The sequence below is a fragment of the Alligator sinensis genome, unplaced genomic scaffold (assembly GCF_000455745.1).
Source record: "Alligator sinensis unplaced genomic scaffold, ASM45574v1 scaffold768_5, whole genome shotgun sequence".
Taxonomy (NCBI): Eukaryota; Metazoa; Chordata; order Crocodylia; family Alligatoridae; genus Alligator; species Alligator sinensis.
This window is the reverse complement of record NW_005841991.1, coordinates 301,292-310,757: the sequence shown is the minus strand read 5'-3', so window position 1 is coordinate 310,757 and position 9,466 is coordinate 301,292. Positions and strand designations below refer to the sequence as shown.

The 9,466-nt window shown below is 44.7% G+C and overlaps 1 protein-coding gene across 7 annotated transcripts in view; it reads left to right on the top strand.

Moving 5' to 3' along the window:
- RAD51B (RAD51 paralog B) overlaps positions 1–9,466 on the top strand; it is a 680,193-nt gene that overhangs the window by 375,264 nt on the left and 295,463 nt on the right. The gene's annotated exons all lie outside the window — the stretch shown is intronic.

The window sequence follows — 9,466 nt, the reverse complement described above, 5'->3', positions numbered from 1 at the left end:
TGGGGCCATGAGTGCCATGAGCTGCCTGAACCCTGGCCACGCAACTAGGGAGAGCCATCCAGAGCAAGAATCTCCCTGATGCTCTGGGTGGTCTCGCTCACCTTTGCAATGCGCCCCCCCTGTGCACCCACCTTTCCCCCACTGTTCCAGGGTGTCCTGCCTCTGCCTCATGGGGACGGGGGCTTTGGAGCAAGAGAGAGACTTTTGGGCACACTCCCACTAGTGCCAGGCTGAGGAGGAGCAAGGTCAAGGGGGTGGTACCAGCAGAGATGCATCAGCATCCCTGTGGTGCTATAATGTTTCTCCTCCTTGGCTTGGCTGGTCTTACATTGGCAGTCCAGGCAGATAGCATACCTGGGATCATCTGCCACCTCAAAATGATCCCACACCACACTACCCCCTCACTTCTTGGGTGCATATCCTGCCTGATCCCCCTCAGCAGGGAGAGGCACAGCAACAGGAGGAGCTGACACAGCCGAGCCACTTGCCTCCACAACCTCTACCTCCTCCTAACTGCCTTCCAGGGAAGGAGACCTGGCTCTAGGGGAACATAGAGGGGAATGGAGCACAAACTCAGATTCCTCTTTGATCCCCAGAATTTCTTTTGCTAGGGCACTCAGGTCCCCTGCTTCCAGATCCAGCTCTTCCACCGGCACTGGAAAGTTCAGGCTGGGAAATGAAATGGGGGTGGAGGAGACTGTCATGCTGGTGCTGCTTGTCATGCTGGGGGTTATTATTATGGCTGATGTTATGGAAGGGGGGGCAGATGCAGGCACTGGTTCCACCTCCTTACTGCCACCAGCATCAGAAGCCTCATGCCTGCTAGTGCTAGGGAAGAGACTGTGTCTAAGTTGTTGGGGTGGGGGAAGGGGGGACTTACAGCTCTCCCTCTGCCCCCTCTCCCTCCCTGGCCAGAAGACCTGGCACCTGCCTTTCCAGCACACTTCATATTTCATGCACTGCAAAAATTGTGCGTTTGTGAGTGTGTATAATAAATGTATGTGTATGGAGTGCTTTCCAGGCAAGCACTGCTTTCTTTTTGTTGGGGGTGGGGGTGGGGAATAAGATGAACAAATTACAGGATTTTGGGGGAAGGGTAGGCAAGGGTAAATAGGAAAGAATTAAAGGCAATGGCTACAACTTGGTAGCAAGGCACTACCAAGCTGCAAGCCAAGCTTACAGATGCTGCTCTCTGTTGCTCCAGACACTCAATGATGCAGCTGCAGAATGGCATACAGCAGTTCACAAACAGCCTTTTTATGGTGCTTCTCTGTCCCTCCCCCAGAGCACTGGGATTGAAAGGGACCTCAGGGACAGATCATTGTCACTGGCCAGCTACAGATGTCAATATCAGAGCAGTCCTTCTCCCCCTCTTCCCCTTCCCTTTCCCTGCAAGCCCACCTCCAAAACACCTCTGAAACGTCCGAAACGTTTTGGATGGCCCATTCCGTTTTGAAGCTGTTTTGGATGCGATGTTTCAACTGTCAAAACGTCCACATCTGAAACAAAATGAAACGGTCACTGAAATTTCACACAGCCCTATCTGGAGGTCCCTTCCAGCCCTACTTCTCTATGACTGTATGGACCCTTCCAGGTCTATTATCCTATGATCCTATGAGCCACCAACCATTCTACCTGATAGACAGTCTTCAGATTATAGGAAAGCACTGGAGAAAGTGGAAGAGCAGGGACTTCTGCCTAATTTAAGCACTTGGAGGAGAACTTGTCTTGCAAAAGAAATGTGCATTTAGGCCTGCACTGGCATTGCCCTGGTATCATCATCAGGTTTCTACATGGGGACTTTGGTTTGGCTCAGACCTGTTCAGTACCATTCTGAAGAAGTACTCCATGAGTTTTTTGTCCTGTTCCTTGTCCACATATTCCTGTTTTAAGAACCTCTCCAAGTTTCTTCTTCCTTTCTCTGCAGTAACTCCATGAATCCCACACTGCTTTTTTCCTTCTCTACAATAACTTTGTCCATGGTGTTTCGTCTTCTTGTCCTCTGTAGCAGTGTTGGTGTGCTAGGACTCATAGGCAGGACAACTGGCATTTCCTATCTCAAAGTGTATGCAAAGAAAGAAAAAAAAAATGGTCAAGTTATTATTATTATTATTTTTTTTTATAAATGTAAGAAATTAATCCCCACCCCCACCATATTCCTTGACCTTTTTCGTTTTTGGTATGCCATCTTTTCTCAGTTGTTAACTTGGTTGTTTGGAAATGGCAGAAAATACTTCCAAGCAAGACGACAACTGAGCATATCATGGTAAAAAAGTGTCGCAGACGGTAAACCAACATCCCATTATCTGACTGTAGCATAATGTTGAGGGCAGGGATGGTTTAGAGTAGGGGTAGGCAACTCTGGCATGGGTGCCAGAGCGTGGCACACAGAGGCATTTTGCTTTGCACTCACTCCTTGGGGCAGACAGCATGGAAGGGACTGGAGCAGCAATGCCACAACAAAGATCGGGCACCTTGCAGTTTCCCTGCTGTCCACCCCTGGCACACCAACATCTTATAAATCAAGGTTGCATGTCTTTCTGGCACTCTGCCCAAAAATGTTGCCACCCTCTGATTTAGAGCCTCTTTTACCATCCTGGCTTGTCTGATATGTGGGGTGTGGTTTTTTCCAGCCTAACCAACTCATTAAGGATATAAACATTTTAGAGACCCCTGAATGAAAAAGTGGTCCAGAAATCAACTGAAGGAATTTAAGAGCCTGGAGACAGATTGTGCTGCCAGTGAATGGAGGGGTTTCAGTGTGTTACACAGGTGGATCAGCAAGGTTTGCCCTATCAGCAAAACTGATTAGAGTAGGGCTGGGTTCAAAAGAACCTCGCTAAGCTACTTATGTGAGCTCTGTTTGACTGATGGCCATGGTGCAGCCCCACCCTGCTGCACACACACACATACACCAAAGAAATGCAATATGGGGGATGGACTTGTTCAGAAATGTATTAATTGATTTATCCCCATAGAAACTGTGAATGCTTTGTAGGCCCTTTGCTGAAAACAGCAGCAATGTTAAATATAAAGAGTGAATATTCCTGTTATTGCAGCTGAAATTGTGGGGCTTTCTGCATTCCTTCTATATATTTACCAAGGTGGTCCTCTGGCCAGCTGGCTGCATGTCAAGGGGGGAGCATCCTTGGCGTGGCAAAACAGGGGTTAGTTGGGAGCCTGGAGCCGGTAGGAGCTGAGATGGTTGTCAGGAGAGGTCCAAGAAGAAAATTGAGGGGTTAAATACCAAACTGTGAGATATAAAGTGCTATCTAGCTTCCAGAGAATTAAGGATGGAGGAGGGAGGTGTGTGAAAGGGCTGGAAGGCACTAGAGGTTGGGATTGCTAGTGAATAGCTGCCTATATTTATGTCCTGTAATTTATGAACATACTGTAATCACACTGCAAATCAGTCATGTGGAGAAACAAATAATAGCTGAAGCAGAACCTGAGCAAAACTTGCAGATTCAGGCTGAAATGAGAGAAGAGATTTTCAGTGTCATTGAGAGGTGATATGAACAAAACCCGAGACCAGATATTTAGATACTTTGCAGTTTAGAGTTCTAAACTCTAATGTGCACATACATTACCATGCACATACAGTCTTACATTACAATACTTATGTTTTGAACATTGCTATATTACCACAGGAGGTTGTAGAGGAAGACAGTATAGTCAGATTCAAAAAGGAACTAAGCAAATAGATGGATGATAGATGTGTTAATAGCTGTTAAACAGCACAATAAGAGGTATGTCCAATGGTATCTCCAAACCAATGATGCTGGATGCCAGGGAGGGTAATGAACATGGGAGAGATCACTCTAGCCGTACCCTGTTCAGTGTTCTCCCTCTAACTCATCCACTGTTGTCCACTATGGCTACTGGACTAGAGAGACCATTGGTCTGACCCAGCATGATATTTCTTATGCTATGCAAAGAAATCCCTCACATCTCCCTTGAATTTCTCTTCTTTTGAGGTACCTATCCTGCCCTTACCACTCTAGTGTAAGCATCTGATGGCAATCTACCATACAGTACCTAATTCTAGAATACTAAAGGTACAGGGTCATTCAATCATTTTAGCTATGCATTTGCCACTGAAATCAAATACCTTAGTTCTCCTGTGCCTCTCAGGGGTACCCATGATCTTGGGTGGTTTTGTTGCTCTTATATAGAAGTTTGGGAACAATGCTCTTAGGAGATAGAGCCTTTAAAATTAAATTAAATGTTGAAACATTTCACTTGAAACACAGCAATCATACCCTAAAGGACAGAAAACAGGAGTCCCTCCAGATTCATTTTATCTTTGGGTGATTGAACATAAGAACATAGGAAGTGCTGTACTGGGTCAAACCAATGGCCCAATGGCAATGGTCTATTGGCAGTCAGTTATCATGCAAACAGTGGCAGGGGTGGATGCTTATAGAGGGATTGAACTGGATATCTCCAGAGGGATCTATATCTCCTATTCAATACCATCCCTGGCATCCATCATTATTGGTTTAAAGATTTCAGAGAAAACACCTTTAATCATTCTATTCAGTAGCCATCAATAAATCTTTTTGAACCTAGCCTATGCTCTACCACTTCCTGTGGCAGTGAATTCCACAAGTATGTGTTGCATAAAAAGTATTTTCTCTTGTAACTTTGAAACCTGTCACCTACTAATTTCAGTGGGTGCCCCCTAGTTCTAGTATTCTGCAACATGGTGAAGTTTCCTGTTCAATTGATCCACACCCTTCATGATTTTATAGACTTCTATCATATTCCCCCTCAGCCTTCTTCTTCCCAAACTGAAGAGTCTTAGCCTTATGGCAACTGTTCCATGCCCCTAATCATTTTGGTTGCCCTTCTCTGTACCTTTTCTAATTCTACTATGTCCTTTTTGAGATCTGTGGACCAGAACAGCACACAGTATTCAAGATGTAGGCACACCATGGATTTGTATAATGGCATGATGATGTTCTCTATTTTGTTTTCAGTTCTCTTATTAATGATGCCCAACATGTTATTTGTGGTTTTGGTCATCGCTGTACATTGAGCTGACTTTTTAAGAAAAGTATCTACAGTGACTCCAAGGTCTTTTTTCTGAGTTGTAACAGCTAGTTCAAAACCCAGCGTTGTGTATATATTGCCCACTCAGTTTGGTGGGATCCTTCTGCAGCTCCTCTCCATCAACTTGAGAACTGACTACCCAGAATAGTTTGGTATCATCTGCAAACTTGGAGATTTCAGTGTGCACTCCTGTTTCCAGGTCATTGATAAAAATATTGAACAAAATAAAGTCCAGCATAGATTCTGGTGAAACCTCACCTTTGACCACCCTCCATTCTTAAAGGTAACCATTTGACCCTACCTTTTGCTTCTTATCTTTTAACAAGTTCTCAGTCCACAAAAGAATCTTCCCTCTAATACTCTGGAAACACAGTTTTTTAAAGGCCTTTGGTGAAGGACTTCGTTGAATGCTTTTTGAAAGTTCAAGTATATTATGTCAATTGGATCCCCCTTGTCCACATTCTTATTAACGCCCTTGGAGAACTGAGGGTATTTTGGTTTATGGAGATGAGACTCCAGTGAAGGCACTGGGAGACAAAAATGCTGAGGCTTCTTCCCTTACTGTGCTCTGTTATGTGGTAGCACAACATAATCTATGCGAGCCCTATAACAGAATTATATATACATTGAGGCTTGTTCAAGGACAGTTTCCTGTACTAGTGCTAGTAATCGAGCAGCTTTGCCCCCTGTCTTCTCTGTCAATAACTTTCAAACAGTTCTTCAATCTGGGGATGGTGTTGCAGAAAATAGAGCAACAATTTCTCATTCATCAGTGATCACATGAACCGCTGTTGTTCTGAGTTTTCTTCTGTTCAGTATGTGGCTCACAGGGAAATGGAGGGATTATTTTGTCCACAGTGTGTGGGAAGTGCATATAGCTGTCTCTTTCCCAAGATGTCCAAACCTACTGCCTTTTAACTTAGATTCAGATTAGCAATGAGCTTCCCCTCTGCCGCCTTCAGGAGGAAAAGACTTGTCCCACAAATGGCTTGATCTTGCTGCATCTGAAGGGAGGCTTGGAGAATCAGCTAACAGTGGTTCTCATTTGTACCTCATGGTAAATGGCATCTCATTTTTGGATTTGGTTTCCTGTCATCTGTCAGAAAACTCTTGTGTAACTTCAGTTCCTTTAGAAATAACTGCCTCTCTAAAGGACGGCTCTCAGCAAAGTGATGATTTCAACTTCCTTTTTGAATGAGTTCCAACTTATAGGATAATGGATCTTTATTTTCTCTTGGGCTGCTTTCCTTGCTCATCTCTGTAATAATTTCTTACTGATATTGGAGGAAGTGGATTTACTTTCCATTGCCAAGAGTGAGCTTCAGTCATTTGTTCTTGTCAGGGACAAGGGTTTCACATATTTCCACTGCCAGCACAACACTGATGTAAGCTGCATTCAGGGCACATAGGAAAATCAGTCATCATTTCTTTTTCATAGGGTACAAGATATGCTAGGCTCTGTCAAACAGAAAGATATACCACTCCCTGCCCCCAAGGATATTGTCATCTAAAGTCAGAGACACACAGGTTAGTGGTAGAAGACAAAGTGTATATATAGTGACCAACATGATGGTGAGCTGTGTCGTGGGTTAGACCAGAGATGGCCAACATTCAGCACAGATGCCACATGTGGCATGGGCAGCCTTTGTCTGGCACAACACAGATTGGAAAGGGGACGGGCAGTGCAGTGTCACTTATGGCAGGAAGAAGAAAGAGCATCAGAGTAGGCAGGGAACACAAGGTAGGAACCAAAAAGCAGATCAGCAGTTTGAGGGAACACAAGGTAGGGGGCAGAAAGCAGAGCAGTAGATTAGGTAGGGGACAGGGATTCGAGTGACATTTGGGATGGTTTGGGGCTAATTTGTGGCACATCTGCCAAAACGTTTGGCTCCTACTGGGTTAGGCCATTACCAAACTTCTGAAAAGTGAATCCCTGCTCAGTAAAATAAAACCAACTGTACCCCTCCTTTCTTGGCTAGCTTGATAAGGCACACTGCATGCTTCATAGATTTCATAGACTTTAGGGCTGGAAGGGACCTCGTAAGATCATTTGGGTCCAGCCCCCTGCCCAAGGGGCAGGAAGTCAGCTAGGGTCAAAGGATCCCAGCAAGGTAAGCGTCTAAATGTTTTTTAAAAGTGTCCAGAGTAGGTGCTTGCACCACCTCTGGGGGGAGTCTGTTCCAGGCCTTGGGGACTTGGACAGTAAAGAAGTTTTTCTTATGTCCAGCCTAAAATGGTCTTACAGGAGTTTGTGACCATTGAATCTTGTCATCCCTTGGGGTGCTGTGGTGAATAGGCATTCCCCCAGATCCTGATGCATACCCCTTATATACTAATAAGCTGCCACCACGTCACCCCTGAGCCTGTGCTTCTCCAGGCTGAAGAGTCCCATAGCTCACAGTCTTTCTTCATAAGGCCTGTTCTCCTGCCCTCTGATCATGTGAGTGGCTCTCCTCTGGACTCTTTCAACCTTCTCCACATCCTTCCTGAATTGTGGAGCCCAGAATTGGATGCAGCACTCTAGCTGCGGCTTCACCAAGGCCGAGTACAGCGGGAGGATGACATCCTGGGTCTTGCTTGAGATGCATCGGTAGATACAAGCCAGAGTTTTGCCAGCTGCGGTATCACATTGGTGGCTCATGTTCATCTTATGGTCAATCATGACCCCTAAGTCTCTTTCGGCTGTGGTGCTAGTGAGTGTAGCATTGCCAAGCCTATAAGTGTGATGCGGATTTTTTTTCCCCCGAGGTGAAGCACCTTGCATTTCTCTGTATTGAATGCCATCAGGTTTTCATTCTCCCAGCTTGCAAGCCTGTTGAGGTCGGCCTGGATCACCAGCCTATCCTTAAGTGTGGATACTCTTCCCCAAAGTTTGGTGTTGTCAGTGAACTTAGCCAGTCCGCTTCTGACACCAGTGTCCAGATCGTTTATAAAGGCATTAAAGAGTACAGGTCCGAGAACACCACTAGTCACCGAGTGCCAAGTTGATTCAGTTCCATCAACTACCACTCTCTGGGTCTGCCCTTGGAGCCAGTTCCCCAGCCATCGGACTGTGGTGTAGTCAAGGCCTCAGTTGCCCAATTGTTCCATGAGGACGTCATGGGACACCAGGTCAAAGGCTTTTTTAAAGTCCAAATATATGATATCAACCTCGTCCCTTTTGCCCAGGTGATATATCACATGATCATAGAAAGAAATGAGATTGGTCAGGCAAGACCTACTCGCAACAAACCCGTGTTTGGGGAAGGCTGGGCTATACAGTACAAGTAAACAAAGAGAAAAGCAAAAATAGGTTTTCCAAAGGACGTTGAATGCAGAGATGAACTCAGAAAGAGGGCATGTTATGCCTAGGAGGTGACATGGAAGAAGGCATAAGAGAATTTTTTTGTGAAAAGCTACCAAGCTGGCAAGTAAACCTGGTGTTCATGCAGCAGAGGTGGGTAGATAGCTATGCAAAATGAGAAAAGGATGGATAGTAAGGAAGGCAAAGTTATGCAGGTTGAACTTGATTCAACAGTGGAGGGGCTCAAAGGGGGACGAGGTGACATGGTTAAAATGATGAGAAAGAACGATGACTAAGCAATGAAATGTTATAGCATAAAAGAGGACAGTTTGGATGTTTCTGAGGGTAGGAAAGAAGTTATTTAATTCTCAAGGCAATAAGGAATATAGTGTTTTTAAAACACTACTTTTGCACCCTATTCTCAAAGTTACAGGCAGTCTTCAATCAAAATCCTGGAACTGAACACCAGTGATGGTATAGAAATAATGGTAATAATAATGCTCAACTGTTTTAGTGTTTCTTGGGTCATTTCCTCCTACTTCACACACTTCGGTTAGCTTCCTCAAGATACTCTTCTGTTTGCTGATAACTCTTGTTATAGATGCAGGCAAGCTTATGATAGAGCTAAAATGTGTGGTAATCAGTGAACATACCGAGGCAAGGTCAAATTTCTATCCAGCTTATCCCACAGTTTGAGGCTGTTCAGATCTAAAGTTTAGGCTTGACTTATTTAAATAGTTATGGACTAGTTCTGAAGTTCTTATTTTCATTCACTGGTAAGACTTCTGACGTCAGAAGGAACTGATGTAATCATCTAGCCTCACCTGTTTCTGACTATCCATACAATTCCACACAGTGTTTCCTGCATCAAGCTAGTAATTTGAGATTAAATTGGAATAGCTAAGTGCCTCCTGACAGAAGACCTTTCATTGACTCCCTGAACCCTTAGAAAATTAGTCAGACTTTCTTGTCTTTTGAACTGTGCGTTCCATTTTAAGTTAAAGCAAAAAGCTTGCATAGAGAAACACTCTGTTCTGGTCAGTCATCAGACGGCTGTCAGGGGATCCAGCCATTGAATCCTTGGGTGGGTTCAGCCGCTGGAGCTCTGTATTTAGTTGGACTCTTTGA